This window comes from Somniosus microcephalus, chromosome 4 (genome assembly GCF_052327205.1).
Source record: "Somniosus microcephalus isolate GS21.2 chromosome 4, FLI_Smic_1.0, whole genome shotgun sequence".
NCBI classification, from domain to species: domain Eukaryota; kingdom Metazoa; phylum Chordata; class Chondrichthyes; order Squaliformes; family Somniosidae; genus Somniosus; species Somniosus microcephalus.
Genome location: NC_140990.1, coordinates 122,153,422 through 122,176,429, shown reverse-complemented (window position 1 = coordinate 122,176,429; position 23,008 = coordinate 122,153,422). Strand labels below are relative to the sequence as shown.

The window sequence follows — 23,008 nt, the reverse complement described above, 5'->3', positions numbered from 1 at the left end:
AGAACCAGATCCAGCAATGATTCCTACCTCGTTGGGCCGGAAATATATTGATCAAGAAAGTTCTCCTGAACACACTTCAGAAGTTCTTCCCCTTCTCTGCCCTTAAAACTATTACTATCCCAGTCTATATTATGACAGTTGAAGTCCCCCATTATCACTACTCTATAGTTCTTGCACCTCTCTGTCATTTCTCTGCAAATTTGCTCCTCGATATCTTTCCCACTATTTGGTGGTCTATAGAATACACCTAGTAGTGTAATGGCAGTACAGTCCCAGGGTTGGAATCCGCATGTACAGTCCCAGGGCAGGAATTCCCATGTACAGTCGCAGGGTTAGAATCCCCATGTACAATCCCAGGGTTAGAATCCCCATGTACAGTCCCAGTGTTAGAATCCCCATGTACAGTCCCAGTGTTAGAATCCCCATGTACAGTCCCAGGGCTGGAATCCCCATGTACAGTCCCAGGGCTGGAATCCCCATGTACAGTCCCAGGGTTAGAATCCCCATGTACAGTCGCAGGGTTAGAATCCCCATGTACAGTCCCAGGGTTGGAATCCCCATGTACAGTCGCAGGGTTGGAATCCCCATGTACAATCCCAGGGTTGGAATCCCCATGTACAGTCCCAGGGTCAGAATCCCCAGGCACAGTCCCAGGGTTGGAATCCCCATGCACAGTCCCAGGGTTAGAATCTCCATGTACAGTCCCAGGGCTGGAATCCCCATGTACAGTCCCAGGGTTGGAATCCCCATGTACAGTCACAGGGTTAGAATCCCCAAGTACAGTCCCAGTGTTGGAATCCCCATGTACAGTCCCAGGGTTAGAATCCCCATGTACAGTCCCAGGGTTGGAATCCCCGTGTACAGTCCCAGGGGTGGAATCCCCATGCACAGTCCCAGGGTTAGAATCCCCAAGTACAGTCCCAGGGTTGGAATCCCCATGTACAGTCTCAGGGTTGGAATCCCCGTGTACAGTCCCAGGGTTGGAATCCCCATGTACAGTCCCAGGGTTAGAATCCCCATGTACAGTCCCAGGGTTGGAATCCCCATGTACAATCCCAGGGTTAGAATCCCCGTGTACAGTCCCAGGGTTAGAATCCCCATGTACAGACCCAGGGTTAGAATCCCCATGTACAGTCGCAGGGTTGGAATCCCCATGTACAGTCCCAGGGTTGGAATCCCCATGTACAGGCCCAGGGTTGGAATCCCCATGTACAGTCCCAGGGTTGGAATCCCCATGTACAGTCCCAGGGTTGGAATCCCTCAGCAACACTGAGTGCGGTTCTCAGGCCCCGAGTCAGAGCCGGTGGACGTGCGGCCAGGGCCCCGGCACCATTAACCCCAGGGTGCAGCACCTCCCCCAAAAAAGAAACACAACAACTTGCATTTATACAGCAGAGGGAGCAATTCAGGGCCAGTTAGCATCAGGGTGGGCGGTGGATGTGGAACTCAGTCGCTGGCCTCCTGTGTAGGGCTTTTTTGTTGCATCAGTTTGAGCTGGAGTGGAGAGGGGGGAGAAGCTGCTGGGTTTATCCCCCAGTATGTCTGAGCCCAGTGGAACCCAACAATTTCCAATGTGGGACTGTGAAGGGAGGTGGATTATAGGGGAGATTAAGTTGCTAAACAGACACTGTCCTTGGAGTGTCAAAGATTATCGTTTTCGGAACAAGTGTTTCTGTAGAGGCTTTCAATCCATTTTATATATACAGATTTTTTAATTCATTTGATGTGGGTGTCACTAGCAGGGCCAACATATATTGCCAGTCCCCAGTTGCCCGTTTAGAAGGTGATGCTGGGTTTTCTTCTTGAACCTCTGCAGTCCGTGTGGTGAAGGTACTCCCAGAATGCTGTTAGGTGAGGAGTTCCAGGATTTTCACCCAGCGACGATGTAGGAACGGCGATATATGCCCAAGTCAGGATAGTGTGTGACTTGGAGGGGAACTGGGAGGTGATGGTGTTCCCACGCACCTGCTGCCCTTGTCCTTCTAGGTGGTGGAGGTCACGTGTTTGGGAGGTGCTGTCAAAGTTCTAGTCGAGTTGCAGATGTATAAAGTCGATCTCCTTCACCCCTCCCCCTCCCACCTCGCTCTCTCTCCTCCCATAGAGGCTAGAGTCTTGTGTAGGCCCAGACTGGGTGGCGGGTTCCCTTCCCTGAAGGACATTAGTGAACCAGTTGGGTTTTTACGACAATCCGGCAGCTTTCATGGTCACTTTTTCTAGTGCCGGCCCCACAAATTCCCAGATTCATTGAGCTCAATTTCACAACCTGCCTTTGTGTTTTTGTGGATTCTCTCTCACCCTCCCTTTTTCCTGTTTGAAATTAATTCCACAGGGTATTAGAAGAGGTGGCTTTTCAGATGGGAAGCTCAAACCAAACATCAGTTCAAGACCTGACAGAGTCACTCAATTCATCAGGATCTTTGAACATGGAAGCAGAAAGCACCGTTCAGAGCGGGGAGAAACCGTACACGTGTTCTGTGTGTGGACGAGGCTTCAGCCGATCCTCTGGCCTTTCGAGACTCAAGCGCAGTCACACCGGGGAGAAACCGTTCAACTGCACTGAGTGTGGGAAGGGAATCACTAATTCATCCCACCTGCTGCAGCACTGATGAGAGACCTTTTAAATGCCCGGACTGTGGCAAGTGCTATAAAAGTTCCGGGAAACTGATGCAACATTAACGTGTTCACACTGACGAGAGACCGTTCAGGTTCTCGCACTGTGGGTCTGGGTTCAGGCGATCATCTCACTCACTGTACACCAGCGCACTCACACCGGGGAGAGACTGTTCACCTGCTCCAAGTGTGGGAAGGGATTCACTCAGCTATCTCACCTGCTGACACACCAGCGAGTTCACACTGGGGAGAGACCATTCACCTGCTCTCAGTGTGGGAAGGGATTCACTCAGTCATCCCACCTGCTGACACACCAGCGAGTTCACAAGTGACTGCAGAGGTTGGATTCTGATGTTTTTGCTGCTGCTAATCACATCCAGGACTGAATCATGTTCACACTGACAGTTGAGGTTTGTTTCTGCTGATGTTAATAACCCCTGTAACTGGGCTGGAGTTTAGCATCACCTGGCTTGAGTTCAGAAAGGACAATCTGGGGGGAGGATCGTACGGCGGAAACAGACCTACAGCCTGGACACAGTCCTTCAGGGCCACACTGAGAGGGGCAAATGGCACTTTGGTCTTTCTCGTCTCTCTTCACTGACAGCATTGTCCCCGTGCAGGTTAATCTTGAGGCCTGTAAGGAATGTGTCCCAGCCGCTCTCTCCCATGGGTCAGAGCTCCTGGGCACAGAACAGAAGGCTCCTTTACAACTATGTTTAGAGTCAGGAAGAACAACGGTAGATAGATAGAGTTATACAGCACAGAAAGAGGCCCTTTGGCCCAACGGTGAATGCTGGAAACGTGCTGTCAAATCAGAGATTGGTGTCAAACTGCGATCTGTTCCTGACTGAAAGTGAAACGGCAGGGTTAAGTTTCCAGTCTAAAAATGACTGTTAATTATTCCACGAAAATTTAATGTGTGTGTGTGACAGTCCTGAGTCTACCATTTTAAGGCAGTTAGCTCATTTCAAATAAACCCGTTTAAAATAAATTGGTTAAAGTCTGCATTAAAATAGCAGAGGGAGGAGTTCACAGGAGCCTGTTAACTGCTGGTACAATTATACAACAGACATTTGATCTCCAGATAAAGAAGGACCTGCAGCGTGTTTCCAGGAATTCCCTGTTTTATTGATGTGTGCGCGTTAGACACCAGGATAACTCAAAATACATGACCCGGAACATCCACGGGGTTACTCCAGGGTCACTACCACTGCGGAACTCCACCACTGACCCTGCACCAATCATTACACACTGGAGGTTTATATCAGGAGCTTCTGTGTGATGGTGAGGTGCTCACTGGACAATAAAGTGCAGAGACTGGTGGGTGGCTGCTCATTATCCTCGGTGTGATTTAATCCCCTTTCCCACTGAATACTGCGGACAGACAGGCTCACCTTGGGAACGGAATGGTCAGTGTGACATCACTTTCTAAACAAGAGCCCACAAGGCAATGGGTTATCAATAAATGTTAAAGGGATTCAACGCTCGGAAGTTAATTTTAAATAAAAAGAAATAAAATACTGAAAAATAATTGGTGAAGATAATTTATCTCTGTGGAGTTCACTCGCAAACATTAAGGATGATGTGTTTTGTTTACACACTCATCACACATATAACAAACACTTTGTGTGAGCTCTTTTCAGTTGTTCTGTTTAACCCGATGTACTTTATTTTCTGTGGTCTTTAGGACCCTGCGGCAGCCCATCCGGCGGGACCCGCTGGGTCAGGATATAAAGAGACCGCGCGCTGTTCCTCCTCCCACTGCCTGGGGGAATGGGGCAGATATTTAAAGGGACAGGGACTCCTCTTTCTCTGCCTATTTTTATAGTTAAAGGGACAGACCCATTTATCTTTGGAGTGTCGGCGGACTTCACTCACAGAGTTCCCATTAACAGTCGCTCCCTCCTGTACTGTGCAGTGATTGTAAACCTGTCTGTTTCAATGACTTCAGTCTTTCTAAAATGCCTCACTATTTTTGACGATCCATTTGTCTTGCTTGAATAATTTGGAAGGACTTCAGAATGTTGCAGTGTGACGAAGGTTTCCTTTAAAGGTGAAATAGCATTTGTTTCAAAATATTCAAAATATTCAAAACACACTGCACCCTGACTGGGAAGATCCCAAATTCAATCCTTGATCTGGGCTGTTAGTTGATCTCAACCAAGGCAGCAGTTCAGGGGCCATAATTGGCCTCAGTACCACTGGGCTAAGTGTAAAAATCAGCCAGTGCTCCTGCTCTTGATGGCGATCCAGTGACCTCAACTGGGAAGTGTGTGACTGTCAATTGAGGGCAGGATTGGACTCGGCTGTGATGCCTACCACAGTGGAAATCCTGCGGACACTCACTGGGTCGGCTGGAGAGAAGGGGAGAAACAAAATCCCAGATGGTGTAATGCATGTTTTTAGACAGTAGGAATGGATTCAGTTGCCCGTCTGCGGTGGAAACTCATGGATACAGTCACACCGGGGAGAGTCTGTTCACCAGCTGAGTGTGGAAAGAGAGTCACTCGCTTATCTCACCTATTAGCTCACGAACATGTTCGTAATGGGGAGAATCCATTCACTGCTCTGTATGTGGAAAGTGATTCAATCGATCATCCCATTTACTGACACACCAGCACAGTCACACCGGAGAGAGACCGTTTAGATACTTCACGTGTGGGAAGGGATTCACTCCGTTGTCCCAACTGTTGACACATTGAGAACAGTTGCTTTAAACACTCTGACAGTGAGAAAAGCTTTCAAAGTTCAAAGCAGGTGATGCACGATCAGCGCATTGATACTGGAGAGAGGCTGTTTCAATATTCTGTGTGTGGGAAGAAATTCACCCCACCTGCTGAGACTCCACTGAATTCACATGTGACTGCAGGGGTTTGGAATCTGTTATTAATCACATCCAGGACTGAACCAAGGCAGAGTGCTCGTGCACTTGGGTTTCTGTGTGAATTATTGATGTATTTTCTCTCAATGGGGTCACAGAAACTCATTCTCCATTCACTAATTGGGGCTTTCAATGGCGGGGTTGTTCGCCCAGAATGCTCTGCGGGGGAGAATGTGCTCCATTCACACTGGAAGAGCCCAGTGCGCAAGCGCAGCGAACGCCAATATTTGGAGCATGCGCACTATCATTCTGATGCGGGACGGCGAGTGCGACAAGCGGACAAAAGTTGCAGAAGCGATTTACGTCGATTACGAACCAGTGGGGCGCAGAAAGGTAATGCAGCCGGCGGGTGGATTGCATAAGCATCTGGTGTAGGCCGCAAGCCCTAAATGAGAACCTATAGGTTCCACGTTTCCAGCTCGGAGGAATTTTCCCAGGAACAGGCCCAGGTTAACAGGCGCCATCTTTGTAAAGGACATTTGAGGGCTTGTGCGTCGTCATCTTGCTTGATACTGTGATCGTGGGTGGTCATCGTTGTAAAGGAACTACGAGTGGGCGGGGCTTCACGGACCCAGTGAGTGTGGGACACAACACAGCCAGAGTCAGCACCTTCAGGGGAGGAGAGGGAGGGGAACCAGTGAGTGTAGAACTGAACCCAGCCAGAGTCAGCACCTTCAGGGGAGGAGAACCAGTGAGTGTAGAACTGAACCCAGCCAGAGTCACCACCTTCAGGGGAGGAGAGGGAGGGGAACCAGTGAGTGTAGAACTGAACCCAGCCAGAGTCACCACCTTCAGGGGAGGAGAGGGAGGAGAACCAGTGAGTGTAGAACTGAACCCAGCCAGAGTCACCACCTTCAGGGGAGGAGAGGGAGGAGAACCAGTGAGTGTAGCACTGACCTCTACCTCGCGGAAGCTGAACGCCAACTCTCCGACACCTCCTCCTACCTCCACCTGGACCATGACCCCAGTACCGAACATCAAACCACCATTTCCAAGACTGTCACTGACCTCATCTCCTCTAGAAATCAAATCAAATCAAATCAACTTTTATTGTCATTGTTAGTGCACAAGTGCAGTACAACGAAATGTAGGCTTGCGGCTCCCGAGAGTGTACAATTTGGATTAGGACACTTAACATTTCAACATACATTTGTACATATATATTAGCATAAATATGACCATAATAAAGTGCATCGGCAGATGTGCAGGCTTTAGTGTTTATTTGTGGAGTTCAGTAGGATGACAGCCCTGGGAAAGAAGCTGTTCCTAAATCTGGTCGTACGGGTGCGAATGCATCTGTAGCGTCTTCCAGATGGTAGGAGGGCGAACAGACTGTGGCTGGGGTGGGTAGGGTCTTTGATGATGGACCGTGCCCTCCGTAGGCAGCGTTTCTGATATATATGTTCTATGGTCGGTAGCCGGGTGCCGGTAATGCGTTGGGCAGTTTTGACTACCCGCTGCAGGGCTTTCCGGTCATGGTAGCTACAGCTGCCGTACCATACCGTGATACAGTTTGTCAGGATGCTCTCTATAGTGCAGCGGTAGAAGTTAGAGAGGATCGGGGGTGACAGATTACATCCCTTCAGCCTCCTCAAGAAATATAGGCGCTGCTGGGCCTTCTTCACCAGAGAGGAGGTGTTGAGGGACCAGGAGAGGTCTTCCGTGATGTGGACTCCGAGGAACTTAAAGCTGGCCACCCTTTCCACTTCCGTCCCATTGATGTGGATGGGGGTGTGACTTCCGCCTTTGGACTTCCTGAAGTCCACGATTATTTCCTTTGTTTTCTTGGTGTTAAGGGCCAGGTTGTTGTCGGCGCAACACTTCACGAGATGCTGGACCTCCTCCCTGTAGGCTGACTTATCGTTGTTGGTGATCTGGCCTACTACCGTGGTGTCATCTGCGAACTTGATGATGGTGTTGGAACCATTAACAGCCACACAGTCGTGGGTGAAGAGGGAGTAAAGGAGGGGGCTCAGCACACATCCTTGTGGGGCCCCCGTGTTCAGGGTCAGGGGGGGGGAGGTGTGGTTACCTAATTTGACAGACTGGGGTCTGTTTGTTAGGAAGTCAAGGGTCCAGTTGCAGAGGGAAGTGTTCAGGCCAAGAGTTTGGAGTTTGGTGGCCAGCTTGTTGGGGACGATAGTGTTGAATGCTGAGCTGTAGTCTATAAACAACATTCTGATGTAGGTCTCCTTACCATCTAGGTGATTCAGTGCCGAGTGTAGAGCAGTTGTGATTGCATCCTCCGTTGATCTGTTTGCCCGATAGGCAAACTGGTGTTGGTCAAGGGAGGCAGGAACACTGGCTTTGATGTGGGCTAAGACCAGTCTCTCGAAACACTTCATGATGATGGGTGTGAGTGCGACAGGTCGATAGTCGTTCAGACACGTCACAGCCGCTTGTTTAGGCACAGGAATGATGGTGGCGGTCTTGAAGCATGTAGGGACTACTGCCTGGGCCAATGACAGGTTGAAGATGGCGGTGAAGACATCAGCCAGCTGATCAGCACATTCCTTGAGTACCCGTCCAGGGATGCTATCCGGTCCAGTAGCCTTTCGTGTGTTCACTCTGCGTAGAGCGCCCCTTACGTCGGAGGTCGACAGAGTGAGCACCTGGTCTTCCGGGGGTGGCAAGGCTTTGGTAGCCGGCTCCTTGTTGTCCCTGTCGAAGCGAGCGTAGAAGTTGTTAAGCTCCTCCGGAAGGGAGGCGTCGCTGACCGGGGGACTGGTGGTTTTGCCCTTGTAGTCAGTGATCGACTGGATGCCTTGCCACATGCGCCGGGGGTCCGAGTTGTTGCGGAAGTGATCCTCTATCCGCAGTGTCTGTTTCCATTTGGCAGTCCTGATACCCTTTTTTAGGTTGGTCCTAGCTGCTCTGTAAGCCGCCGCGTCGCCAGATTTGAATGCTGCGTCGCGTGCTTTCAACAGTGAGCGGACCTCTCCGTTCATCCAGGGTTTCTGGTTGGGGTATGACCTGATATTTTTGTGGGTCGTGACGACCTCGACGCAGCTGTTGATGTAGAATAGCACTGTGGATGCGTATTCCTCGATGTCATTGTGGGCAAACATGCCCCAATCAGTGCGTTCGAAGCAATCCTGAAGCTCCGATACTGCCCCCTCTGGCCATACTTTCACTGCTCTCACTGATGTTCTCCCTCTTTTGATGAGCGGTTTGTATGCCGGGGCTAGAAACAGGGAGAGGTGGTCAGACTTCCCAAGGTGGGGGCAGGGAATGGCCTTGTAAGCGTCTACAATGCTCGTGTAGACTTGATCCAGTGTGTTCACCCCTCTTGTGGGGCAGGAGACATTCTGGTGGAATTTCGGTAGTACAGTTTTTAGGTTTGTGTGATTGAAGTCCCCCGCGACGATAAAAGCTCCATCTGGGTGCGCAGTTTGTTGTTCGCTGATGGCCCTGTAGAGGTCCTTCAGTGCTAGTTTGGCATTAGCGTGTGGTGGGATGTAGACCGCAGTGATGATAACATTCGTGAATTCCCGAGGCAGGTAGAAGGGTCTGCACCTTACCATGAGGAATTCCAAATCAGCCGAGCAGGATCTATCGATTATATCACTGTTGGTGCACCAGGCATTGTTGGTGTAAATGCACAAACCGCCTCCCTTGCTCTTACCGGAGTCTGCAGTTCTGTCGGCGCGGAAGACCGTGCGTCCTTCTAGTTGTATGGTGGTGTCAGGGATGCCATTGTTCAGCCAGGTTTCTGTAGCCTCATAGTTCCCCAACCCCGCACAGCCCGCTTCTACCTCCTTCCCAAGATCCACAAACAGGACTGTCCTGGTAGACCCATCGTTTCAGCCTGTTCTTGCCCCACGGAACTCATCTCTTCCTATCTCGACTCTATCTTTTCTCCCCTTGTCCAGTCTCTTCCCACCTACATCTGCGACTCTTCGGACACCCTCCGCCACTTCAACAGTTTCCAGTTTCCTGGCCCCAACCGCTTCCTTTTCACCATGGACGTACAATCCCTCTACACCTCCATCCCCCACCAGGATGGCCTGGGGGCGCTCCGCTTCTTCCTTGAACAGAGGCCCGTCCAGTCCCCATCCACCACCACCTTACTCTGCCTGGCTGAACTTGTTCTCACATTGAACAACTTCTCCTTTAACTCCACTCATTTCCTCCAAATCAAAGGTGTTGCTATGGGGACCCACATGGGTCCTAGCTATGCCTGCCTTTTCGTGGGCTATGTGGAACAATCTTTGTTCCAGTCCTACTCGGGTCCCCTCCCTCACCTCTTTTTCCGATACATTGATAACTGTATCGGTGCCGTTTCCTGCTCTCGCCCCGAACTAGACAATTTCATTCACTTTGCCTCCAATTTCCACCCTTCCCTCACCTTCACATGGTCCATCTCTGACTCCTCCCTTCCCTTCCTCGACTTCTCCGTCTCCATCTCTGGGGATAGGTTATCGACCAATATTCACTACAAGCCCACTGACTCCCACAGCTACCTGGACTACACTTCCTCCCACCCCGCCTCCTGTAAGGACTCTATTCCATTCTCCCAGTTTCTCCACCTCCGCCGTATCTGCTCCGACGATGCCACCTTCCACACCAGTGCTTCCGACATGTCTTCCTTTTACCACAACCGAGGATTCCCCTCTACCGTGGTCGACACGGCCCTCGACCGTGTCCATTCTATCTCACGCACTTCTGCCCTCACCCCTGCCCCTCCCTCCCGGAACCACGATAGGGTTCCCCTTGTCCTCACCTTTCACCCCACCAGCCTCCACATTCAACGGATCATCCTCCGCCATTTCCGCTACCTCCAAAGTGATCCCAGCACCAAACACATCTTCCCCTCCCCTCCCCTTTCAGCATTCCGTAGGGACCGCTCCCTCCGAGACACCCTAGTCCACTCCTCTATCACCCCCAACAGCCCTTCCCCTTCGCCTGGCACCTTCCCGTGCAAGCGCAGGAGATGTAACACCTGCCCCTATACCTCCCCCCTTTCCAAACACCCCTTCCAGGTGAAACAGCGATTCACTTGTACTTCTTGCAACCTAGTATACTGTATTCGCTGCTCACGATGCGGTCTCCTCTACATTGGGGAGACCAAACGCAGATTGGGTGACCGCTTTGTGGAACATCTCCGTTCAGTCCGTAAGGGTGACCCCGAGCTTCCGGTCGCCTGTCATTTTAATTCACCGCTCCATTCCTACTCGGACCTCACCGTCCTTGGCCTCTTGTATTGTTCCACAGAAGCTCAACGTAAACTCGAGGAACAGCAAATCATCTTCCGATTAGGCACTTTGCAGCCTTCCGGACTCAATATCGAGTTCAACAATTTCAGATCATAACCTCGGCCTCTATTATTTTTTCCTTTAAATTTTTTCCACCCCTTTGTTTTGGGTCCACCTTTTCCCCCCCACCCCCTCCTTTCCTTTTGTTTCTCTCTCTCACCTGGCAGCTGTCCTTATCCTGCCAGTACACTTCACACCTAATCTCAGCTGCCCTTTGTCTCCACGGGCCCATTACCATCTCAACTGTCTTCTAATACCTTTTATTGTCTCCTTTTCTTCTTTTGTTGCAGCTTTGCCTTCAATCTTTTTATTTTCTTTCCAGTTTTGAGCAAGGGTTTCAACCCGAAACGTCAACTCAAATTTCTCTCCACGGATGTTGCCTGACCTGCTGAGTTTTTCCAGCATTCTCTGTTGTTATAGTGTAGAACTGAACCCAGCCAGAGTCAGCACCTTCAGGGGAGGAGAGGGAGGGGAACCAGTGAGTGTAGAACTGAACCCAGCCAGAGTCAGCACCTTTATACAGTCATGACGGCACAGAGAAGGCCATTCGGCCCATCGAGTCCATGCAGGCTCTCTCTACAGCAATCCATTCAGTCCCATTCCCCTGCTCTGTCCCCGTAGCCCTGCAAGTTTATTTCCCTCAAATACCTATCCAGTCTTCCCTTGAAAACATTGAGTGTCTCTGCTTCCACCAGTTCCGTTGGCAGCGAGTTCCAGGTCCTCACCACTCGCTGCATAAAATGTTTTTTCTCACATCCCCCTGTATCTCTTGCCCAAAACCTAAATCTGTGTCCCCTAGTCCTTGTACCATCAACTCGTAGGAACAGCCTTTCCCCGTCTAGCCTATCCAAACCCATCATAATCACGTACACCTCTATCAAATCACCCCTCAACCTACTTTGCTCTAATGAAAACAAATCCAGCTTCTCCAACCTGTTCTTGTAACTAAGATCCTCCATCCCCGGAACCGTTCTGATAAATCTCCACTGCACCCTCTCAAGGGCCTTCACTTCCTTCTGAAAGTGTGGTGACCAGCACTGGACGCAATACTCCAGTTGTGGCCTAACCAGCGCTTTATAAAGGTTGAGCATAACTTCTCTACTTTTGTACTCAATATCTCTATTTATGAAGCCCAAGATCCCATATGCTTTGTTAACCACTCTCTCAATATGTCCTGCCACCTTCAGGGACCTATGCACGTTAACTGCCAGGTCCCTCTGTCCCTGCACACTCTTTAAAACTGTGCCATTAAGTGTATATTGCCTCTCCCTGTTCCTTCTGCCAAAATGCATCACCTCACACTTCTCTGTATTAAATTCCATCTGCCACTTGTTTGCCCATTCTGCGAGCCTTTCTATGTCCTGCTGCAGTCGATTGATATCATCATCACTGTTTGCCACACCCCCAAGTTTGGTGTCATTGGCAAATTTAGAAATTCTACTCTGTATTCCAATATCCAGGTCATTTATATATATCAAAAAAAGCAGTGGCCCCAGCACTGGCCCTTGGGGAACACCACTGTCCACCATCCTCCAGTCTGAAAAACAGCCATTTACCACAACTCGCTGTTTTCTGTCCTTAAGCCAATTCCTTATCCAAGCTGCCACTGACCCACCTATTCCATGAGCCTCAATTTTGTTAATAATTCTTCTATGTGGTACTTTGTCAAACGCCTTCCATGTAAACAACATCCACTGCATTCCCTTCATCAATCCTCCCTGTAACTTCATCAAAAAATTCAATTCGATTAGTCAAACACAATCTGCCTTTTACAAATCCGTGTTGGCTTTCCTTAATTAGCTTAAACCTCTCCAAATGCCCGTTAATTTTTTTCCTTGATTATTGTTTTTTAAACTTTAACTACCACTAAGCTGACCGGCCTGCAGTTACTTGGATTGTCCTTACACCCTTTCTTGAACAATGGTGTCATATTTGCCACTAGGGAAAATTGGAAAATTATGGCAAGCCCTTCCACTATCTCCTTCCCCAATTCTCTTAGCAACAAGGGATGCAAGCTATCTGGTATTTGATTCAAACTCTCCACACTTCGGATTTCTCACCATCTCTCCTGAAGGCGCTGGTAAAAGCAAAGCATATGGTTAACATCCCGCACAATTGTAACAGAAGAGCCCCATGTACAGTCCCAGGATAGGAATCCCCATGTACAGTTCCAGGGTTACAATCCCCATGCACAGTCCCAGGATTGGAATCCCCATGTACTGTCCCAGGGCTGGAATCCCCATGTACAGTCCCAGGGCTGGAATCCCCATGTACATTCCGAGGGCTGGAATCCCCATGTACAGTCCCAGGGCTGGAATCCCCATGTACAGTCCCAGGGTTGGAATCCCCATGTACAGTCCCAAGGTTAGAATCCCCATGTACAGTCCCAGGGTTGGAATCCCCAAGTACAGTCCCAGGGTTGGACTCCGAATGTACAGTCCCAGAGTTGGAAACCCCATGTACAGTCACAAGGTTGGAATTCCCATGTACAGTCCCAGGATTGCAATCCCCATTTACAGTCTCAGTGTTAGAATCCCCATGTTCAGTTCCAGGGTTGGAATCCCCATGTACAGTCCCAGGATTGGAATCCCCAAGTACAGTCCCAGGGTTGGAATCCCCACGTACATTCCCAGGGCTGGAATCCCCATGTACAGTCCCAAGGTTAGAATCCCCATGTACAGTCCCAGGGTTGGAATCCCCATGTACGGTCCCAAGGTTAGAATCCCCATGTACAGTCCCAGGGCTGGAATCCTCATGTACAGTCCCAGGGCTGGAATCCTCATGTACAGTCCCAGGGCTGGAATCCTCATGTACAGTCCCAGCGTTGGGATCCCCATGTACAGTCCCAGGGTTGGGATCCCCATGTACAGTCCCAGGGTTGGAATCCCCATGTACAGTCCCAGGGTTAGAATCACCATGTACAGTCCAAGGGTTGGATTCCCCATGTACAGTCCCAGGGTTAGAATCCCCATGTACAGTCCCAGGGTTGGAATCCCCATGTACAGTCCCAGGGTTGGAATCCCCATGTACAGACCCAGGGTTAGAATCACCATGTACAGTCCAAGGGTTGGATTCCCCATGTACAGTCCCAGGGTTAGAATCCCCATGTACAGTCCCAAGGTTGGAATCCCCATGTACAGTCCCAGGGTTAGAATCCCCATGTACAGTCCAAGGGTTGGATTCCCCAGGTACAGTCCAAGGGTTGGATTCCCCATATACAGTCCCAGGGTTAGAATCCCCATGTACAGTCCCAGGGTTGGAATCCCCATGTACAGTCCCAGGGTTAGAATCCCCATGTAAAGTCCCAGGGTTAGAATCCCCATGTACAGTCCCAAGGTTAGAATCCCCATGTACAGTCCCAGGGTTGGAATCCCCATGTACGGTCCCAAGGTTAGAATCCCCATGTACAGTCCCAGGGCTGGAATCCTCATGTACAGTCCCAGGGCTGGAATCCTCATGTACAGTCCCAGGGCTGGAATCCTCATGTACAGTCCCAGCGTTGGGATCCCCATGTACAGTCCCAGGGTTGGGATCCCCATGTACAGTCCCAGGGTTGGAATCCCCATGTACAGTCCCAGGGTTAGAATCCCCATGTACAGTCCCAAGGTTGGAATCCCCATGTACAGTCCCAGGGTTAGAATCCCCATGTACAGTCCAAGGGTTGGATTCCCCATGTACAGTCCCAGGGTTAGAATCCCCATGTACTGTCCCAAGGTTGGAATCCCCATGTACAGTCCCAGGGTTAGAATCCCCATGTACAGTCCCAAGGTTGGAATCCCCATGTACAGTCCCAGGGTTGGAATCTCCATGTACAGTCCAAGGGTTGGATTCCCCATGTACAGTCCAAGGGTTGGATTCCCCATATACAGTCCCAGGGTTAGAATCCCCATGTACAGTCCCAGGGTTGGAATCTCCATGTACAGTCCCAGGGTTGGAATCCCCATGTACAGTCCCAGGGTTGGAATCCCCATGTACAGTCCCAGGGTTAGAATCCCCATGTAAAGTCCCAGGGTTAGAATCCCCATGTACAGTCCCAGGGTTAGAATCCCCATGTACAGTCCCAGGGTTAGAATCCCCATGTACAGTCCCAGGGTTAGAATCCCTATGTACAGTCCCAGGGTTAGAATCCCCATGTACAGTCCCAGGGTTAGAATCCCCATGTACAGTCCCAGGGTTGGAATCCCCATGTACAGTCCCAGGGTTGGGATCACCATGTACTGTCCCATGGTTAGAATCCCTATGTACAGCCCCAGGGTTAGAATCCCCATGTACAGTCCCAGGGTTAGAATCCCCATTTGCAATCCCAGGGTTGGAATCCCCATGTACAGTCCCAGGGTTGGGATCACCATGTACAGTCCCAGGGTTGGAATCCACATGTACAGTCGCAAGGTTAGAATCACCATGTACAGTCCCAGGGTTGGAATCCCTGTGTACAGTCCCAGGGTTAGAATCCCCGGATAAAGTCCCAGGTTTAGAATCCCCTGTACCGTCCCAGAGTTGGAATCCCCATGTACATAGAGTCATAGAGTTATACAGCACAGAAAGAGGCCCTTCGGCCCATCGCGTCCGTGCCGGACATCAAGCCCTATCTAATCTAATCCCATTTTCCAGCATTTGGTCCGTAGCCTTGTATGCTATGGCATTTCAAGTGCTCATCCAAATGCTTCTTGAATGTTGTGAGGGTTCCTGCCTCTACCACCCTTTCAGGCAGTGAGTTCCAGATTCCAACCACCCTCTGGGTGAAAAAGTTTTTCCTCAAATCCCCTCTAAACCTCCTGCCCCTTACCTTGAATCTATGCCCCCTTGTTATTGACCCCTCTACTAAGGGGAAAAGTCCCTTTCTATCCACCCTATCTATGCCCTCATAATTTTGTATACCTCAATCAGGTCCCCCCTCAGCCTTCTCTGCTCCAAGGAAAACAACCCCAGCCTGTCCAGTCTTCATAGCTGAAGCGCTCCAGCCCAGGTAACATCCTGGTAAATCTCCTCTGCACCCTCTCCAAAGCAATCACATCCTTCCTATAGTGTGGCGACCAGAACTGCACACAGTACTCCAGCTGTGGCCTTACCAGCGTTTTGTACAGCTCCATCATAACCTCCCTGCTCTTATATTCTAAGCCTCAGCTAATGAAGGTAAGTATCCCATATGCCTTTTTAAACCACCTTATCCACCTGTTGTGCTGCCTTCAGGGACCTATGTACATGCACACCAAGGTCCCTCTGATCTTCTGTCTTTCCTAGGGTCTTACCATTCATTGTGCATTCCCTTGCCTTGTTAGTCCGTCCAAAATGCATCACCTCACACTTTTCAGGGTTAAATTCCATTTGCCACTGTTCCGCCCAGCTGACCAACCCATCTATATCGTCCTGTAGCCTGAGGCTTCCCGCCTTGCTATTTACCACCCCACCAATTTTCGTGTCATCTGCGAACTTACTGATCATACCTTTTACATTCACATCCAAATCATTCATGTGGACCACAAACAGCAAGGGACCCAGCACCGATCCCTGCGGTACCCCACTGGACACAGGCTTCCAGTCACAAAAACAACGTTCTACCATCACCCTCTGCCTTCTGCCACTAAGCCAATTTTGGATCCAATGTGCCAAGGCACCCTTGATCCCATTGGCTCTTACCTTCCTGACCAGTCTCCTATGCGGGGCTTTATCAAAAGCCTTACTGAAATCCATGTAAACCACATCCACTGCACTACCCTCATCCACACACCTAGTCACCCCCTCGAAAAATTCAATCAAGTTGGTCAGACATGATCTTCCCTTGACAAAGCCATGCTGGCTATCCCTAATTAATCCCTGCATCTCCAAGTGGAGACCAATTCTGTCCCTCAGAATTGTTTCCAATAATTTCCCTACCACTGATGTTAGGCTCACTGGCCTGTAATTCCCTGGTTTATCCCTACTACCCTTCTTGAATAATGGTACTACGTTAGCTGTTCTCCAGTCCTCTGGCACATTCCCTGTGGCCAGAGAGGTTCTGAAAATTTGTGTCAGAGCCCCTGCAATCTCCTCCTTTGCCTCACTTAGTAGCCTGGGATACATCTCGTCCGGGCTTGGGGATTTATCCACTTTTAAGCCTGCTAAAACCGCTAGTACCTCCTCCCTCTCGATGCTAATATGTTCAAGTATATCACAGTCCCCCTGCCCGATTTCTATGTCCACATCATCCTTCTCCATAGTGAACACAGATGCAAAAAACTCATTTAAAACCCCACCTACATCCTCTGGCTCTACACACAGTTTGCCACTTTGGTCCCTAATGGGCCCTACTCTTTCCCTAGTTATCCTCTTGCCCTTAATGTACTTCTAAAACACCTTAGGATTTTCCTTTTTTTGCTCGCCAGTGTTATTTCGTGGCCCCTCCTCGCTCTCCTAATTTCTTTTTCATGTATCCCCCTGCACTTTTTATACTCCTCTAGGGCTTCCTCTGTCTATAGTCCTTTGTATCTGCCAAAAGCCCCCCTTTTTTTCCTAATCCATTCTCGTATATCCCTTGATATCCAAGGTTCCTTGGGCTTGTTGGTCCCAACCTTGACCTTTGCGGGAACATGTTGCCATTGTACTCTCTCAATTTCCTTTCTGAAAGACTCCCATTGCTCCGATGTGGATTTTCCTTCAAGTAGCTGATCTAGTCCACATTGGCCAGATCCTGCCTTATCACATTAAAATCGGCCTTCCCCCAATTTAGAACCTTTATTTCCGGTCCATCCTTGTCCTTTTTCAGGACTACCTTAAATCTCACCGAATTATGGTCACTGTCACCAAAGTGCTCACCTACTAACACTTCTACCGCTTGCCTGGCCACATTCCCTAGAATTCGGTCCAGTACCACCCCCTCTCTTGTAGGACTTTCTACATGCTGGCTCAAAAAGCTCTCCTGGATGCACTTTAAGAATTCTGCACCCTCTAAGTCTTTCAGACTCTGACTATCCCAGTTAATATTGGGGAAGTTGAAATCCCCCACGATAATTACCCTTTTATTTGCACACTCCTCTGAGATTTGCCTACATATCTGTTCCTCTATCTCCCCCTGGCTGTTTGGGGGCCTATAGTACACTCCCAGCAAAGTGCTAGCCCCCTTTTTGTTTTTAAGTTCAACCCATATGGCCTCATTAGAGGAACCTGTTAATATATCATCCCTCCTTACAGCAGTAATTGTCTCCTTAATTAATATTGTGACACCCCCTCCTCTTTTACCCCCCCCTCTGTCTCGCCTGAAGATTCTATGCCCCGGAATATTAAGCTGCCAGTCTTGCCCCTCCCTCAACCATGTCTCCGTGATAGCAACAATATCATACTCCCATGTGTTCATCAACACTTTCAGTTCATCCACCTTATTCGTAAGACAACTTGCATTAAAATAAATGCCATTTAGCCTTGCCATACTCCCTTGTGCCGTTACATATTTGCTCTGCCTTCCAGTCTGACTTATTTTTTCCTCTATATTTGGCTGTACATCACCCCCTATTATCGCACCACTCTGTATCCCATCCCCCTGCCAAGTTAGTTTAAACCGCCCCGAACAGTGCTAGCAAACCTCCCCGCAAGGATATTTGTCCCGTTCTGGTTCAGGTGCAACCCGTCCGACTTGTACAAGTCCCACCTTCCCCAGAAGCAGGCCCAGTGATCCAGGAAACTAAAGCCCTCCCTCCTGCACCAACTCTTTAGCCACGCATTCATCTGCTCTATCCTCCTATTCCTATACTCACTAACACGTGGCACCGGGAGTAATCCAGAGATTACAACCTCTGAGGTCCTGCTCTTTAGTCTGCTGCCTAGCTCCCTAAATTTTTGCTGCAGGACCTCATCCCTCTTCCTACCCATGTCATTGGTTCCAATGTGAACCACAACCTCTGACTGTTCACCCTCCCCCTTCAGAATGCCCTGCAGCCGTTCAGTGACATCCTCAACCCTGGCACCAGGGAGGAAACAAACCAACCTGGAGTCACGTCTATGGCCACAGAAACGCCTATCTGTTCCCCTTACGATAGAATCCCCCACCACTATTGTTCTCCTACTCTTTTTCCTCCCTTCCTGAGCAGTGTTAGAATCCCCATGTACTGTCCCAGGGTTGGAATCCCCGTGTACAGTCCCAAAGTTGGAATCCCCATGTACAGTCGCAGGGTTAGAATCCCCATGTACAGTCCCAGGGTTACATAGATACATAGATACATAGAGATAGGAACAGGAGTAGGCCATTCGGCCCTTCGAGCCTGCTCCGCCATTCAATGAGATCATGGCTGATCTTCGTCTGAGATCATAGCTGATCTTACCAGTTCAGTACCCCGTCCCCGCCTTTTCTCCGTAACCCTTAATCCCCTTAGCCTTCAGAAATATATCCAATTCTCTCTTGAAAATATTTATTGAATTAGCCTTCACAGCCCTCTGTGGCAGGGAATTCCACAGGCTCACCACTCTTTGAGTGAAGAAATTCTTCCTCATCTCTGTTTTAAATGATTTGCCCGCTATTTTTAGACTGTGGCCCCTGGTTCTGTGCTCCCCGGCCATTGGAAACATTCTCTCTGAATTCAGCCTGTCCAGGCCTGCCATAATTTTATATGTTTCGATGAGATCCCCTCTCAATCTTAGGATCCCCATGTACAGTCCCAGGGTTGGAATCCCCATGTACAGTCCCAGGGTTCGAATCCCCATGTACAGTCACAAGGTTAGAATCCCCATGTACAGTCCCGGGGTTAGAATCCCCATGTACAGTCCCGGGGTTAGAATCACCATGTACAGTCCCAGGGGCAGAATCACCATGTACTTTCCCAGTGTTAGAATCCCCATGTACAGTCCCAAGGTTAGAATCCCCATGTACACTCCCATGTTTAAAATCCCCATGTACAGTCCCAGGGTTGGAATCCCCATATCCAGTCCCAGGGTTATAATCCCCATATCCAGTCCCAGGTTTAGAATCCCCATGTAAAGTCCCAGGTTCGGAGTCCCCATGTCCAGTCCCAGGGTCAGAATCCCCATGTACAGTCCCAGGTTGGAAACCCCATGTGCAGTCCCAGGTCAGAATCCCCATGTACAGTCCCAGGGTTAGAATCCCCAGGTACAGTCCCAAGGTTAGAATCCCCATGTACAGTTCGAGGGTTGGAATTCCCATGTACAGTCCCAGGGTTGGAATCCTCATGTACAGTCCCAGGGTTGGAATCCCCTTGTACAGTTGCAGGCTTAGAATCCCCATGTACAGCCCAAGGCTTAGAATACCCATGTACAGTCCCAGGGTTAGAAACCCCTTGTACAGTCCCAGGGTTGGAATCCCCATGTACAGTCCCAGGTTTAGAATCTCCATGCACAATCCCAGGGTTGAAATCCCCATGTTCAGTCCCAGGGTTGGAATCCCCATGTGCAGTCTCAGGGTTAGAATCCCCATGTACAGTCCCAGGGTTGGAATCCCCATGTACAGTCCCAGGATTCGAATCCCCATGTACAGTCCCAGGGTTGGAATCCCCATGTACAGTCCCAGGGTTGGAATCCCCATGTACAGTGCCAGGGTTGGAATCTCCATTTACAGTCCCAGGGCTGGAATCCCCATGTACAGTCCCAGGTTTAGAATCCCCATGTAGAGTCCCAGGTTTGGAATCCCCATGTACAGTCCCAGGGTTAGAATCCCCATTTACAAACCCAGGGTTCGAATCACCATGTACATTCCTCGTGTTAGAATCCCCATGTACAGTCCCAGGGTTGGGATCCCCATGCACAGTCCCAGAGTTAGAGTCCCTATGTACAGTCCCAGGGTTGGAATCCCCATGGAATGTTCCAGGGTTACAATCCCCATGTACAGTCCCAGGGTTGGAATCCCCATGGACAGTGCCAGGGTTATAATCCCCATGTCCAGTCCCAGGTTTAGAATCCCCATGTACAGTCCCGGGGTTAGAATCACCACGTACAGTCCCAGGGGCAGAATCACCATGTACATTCCCAGTGTTAGAATCCCCATGTACAGTCCCAGGGTTGGGATCCCCATGTACAGTCCCAGAGTTAGAATCCCCATGTACAGTCCCAGGGTTGGAATCCCCATGTAATGTTCCAGGATTACAATCCCCATGTACAGTCCCAAGGTTAGAATCCCCATGTACAGTCCCAGGTTTGGAATCCCCATGTACAGTCCCAGGTTTGGCATCCCCATGTACAGTCCCAGGGTTGGAATTCCCATGTACAGTCCGAAGGTTAGAATCCCCATGTACAGTCCCCGGGTTAGAATCACCATGTACAGTCCCAGGGGCAGAATCACCATGTACATTCCCAGTGTTAGAATCCCCATGTACAGTCCCAGGGTTGGGATCCCCATGTACAGTCCCAGAGTTAGAATCCCCATGTACCGTCCCAGGGTTGGAATCCCCATGTAATGTTCCAGGATTACAATCCCCATGTACAGTCCCAAGGTTAGAATCCCCATGTACAGTCCCAGGTTTGGAATCCCCATGGACAGTCCCAGGTTTGGCATCCCCATGTACAGTCCCAGGGTTGGAATTCCCATGTACAGTCCGAAGGTTAGAATCCCCATGTACAGTCCCCGGGTTAGAATCCAATTGTAGAGTCCCAGCGTTGCAATACCCATTTACAGTCCCAGGGCTTGAATCCCCATGTACAGTCCCAGGTTTAGAATCCCCATGTACAGTCCCTGTGTTGGAATCCCCATGTACAGCCCCAGATTTTGAATCCCCATGTAGAGTCCCAGGTTTGGTATCCCCATGTACTCTCCCATGGTTAAAATCCCCATGTACAGTCCCAGGGTTGGAATCCACATGTACAGTCCCAGGGTTATAATCCCCATATCCATTCCCAGGTTTAGAATCCCCGTGTGAAGTCCCAGGTTCGGAGTCCCATGTCCAGTCCCAGGGCAGAATCCCCATGTACAGTCCCAGGGCAGAATCCCCATGTACAGTCCCAGGGTTGGAAACCCCATGTACAGTCCCAGGTCAGAATCCCCATGTACTGACCCAGGGTTAGAATCCCCATGTACAGTCCCAGAGTTGGAATCCCCAGGTACAGTCCCAAGGTTAGAATCCCTGTGTACAGTTCGAGGGTTGGAATTCCCATGTACAGTCCCAGGGTTGGAATCCTCATGTACAGTCCCAGGGTTGGAATCCCCATGTACAGTTGCAGGCTTAGAATCCCCATGTACAGTCCCAGGGTTGGAATCCTCATGTACATTCCCAGGGTTGGAATCCCCATGTACAGTTGCAGGCTTAGAATCCCCATGTACAGTCCCAGGGTTAGAAACCCCTTGTACAGTCCCAGGGTTGGAATCCCCATGTACAGTCTCAGGGTTAGAATCCCCATGTAGAGTCCCAGGGTTGGAATCCCCATGTACAGTTCCAGGATTCGAATCCCCATGTACAGTCCCAGGGTTGGAATCCCCATGTACAGTCCCAGGGTTGGAATCCCCATGTACAGTGCCAGGGTTGGAATCTCCATTTACAGTCCCAGGGCTGGAATCCCCATGTACAGTCCCAGGTTTAGAATCCCCATGTAGAGTCCCAGGTTTGGAATCCCCATGTACAGTCCCAGGGTTAGAATCCCCATTTACAATCCCAGGGTTGGAATCCCCATGTACAGTCCCAGGGTTGGAATCCCCATGTACAGTCCCAGGGTTATAATCCCCATGTCCAGTCCCAGGTTTAGAATCCCCATGTACAGTCGGAGGGTTAGAATCCCCATGTACAGTCCCAGGGTTGGAATCCCCATGTAAAGACCCAGGGTTGGAATCCCCATGTACAGTCCCAGGGTTGGAATCCCCATGTACAGTCCCAAGGTTAGAATCCACATGTACAGTCCCAGGGTTAGAATACCCATGTACAGTCCCAGAGTTAGAATCCCCATGTACAGACCCAAGCTTAGAAACCCCATGTACCGTCCCAGGTTTGGAATCCCCATGTACAGTCCCAGGGTTGGAATCCCCATGTACAGTCTCAGGGTTAGAATCCCCATGTACAGTCCCAAGGCTGGAATCCCCATGTACCGTCCCAGGGTTGGAATCCCCATGTACAGTCCCAGGGTTAGAATCCCCATGTACAGTCCCAGGTTTTGAATCCCCATGTAGAGTCCCAGGTTTGGAATCCCCATGTAGAGTCCCAGGGTTAGAATCCCCATTTACAATCCCAGGGTTCGAATCCACATGTACAGTCACAAGTTTAGATTCCCCATGTACAGTCCCAGGGTTGGAATCCGTATGTAATGTTCCAGGGTTTCAATCCAGTCCCAGGGTTTAAATCCCCATGTACGGTCCCAAGGT

At 50.0% G+C, this 23,008-nt stretch overlaps 1 protein-coding gene across 1 annotated transcript in view; it reads left to right on the top strand.

Annotated features, from left to right (window-relative positions):
* Window positions 1-5,753: 5,753 nt before the first annotated feature.
* Window positions 5,754-23,008, top strand: part of LOC147119715 (uncharacterized) — a 197,857-nt gene continuing 180,602 nt past the window's right edge. The window contains exon 1 of the mRNA XM_085983772.1: window positions 5,754-5,824. The gene's annotated coding sequence lies outside the window, so the exon portion shown is untranslated. The remainder of the gene's footprint in view (window positions 5,825-23,008) is intronic.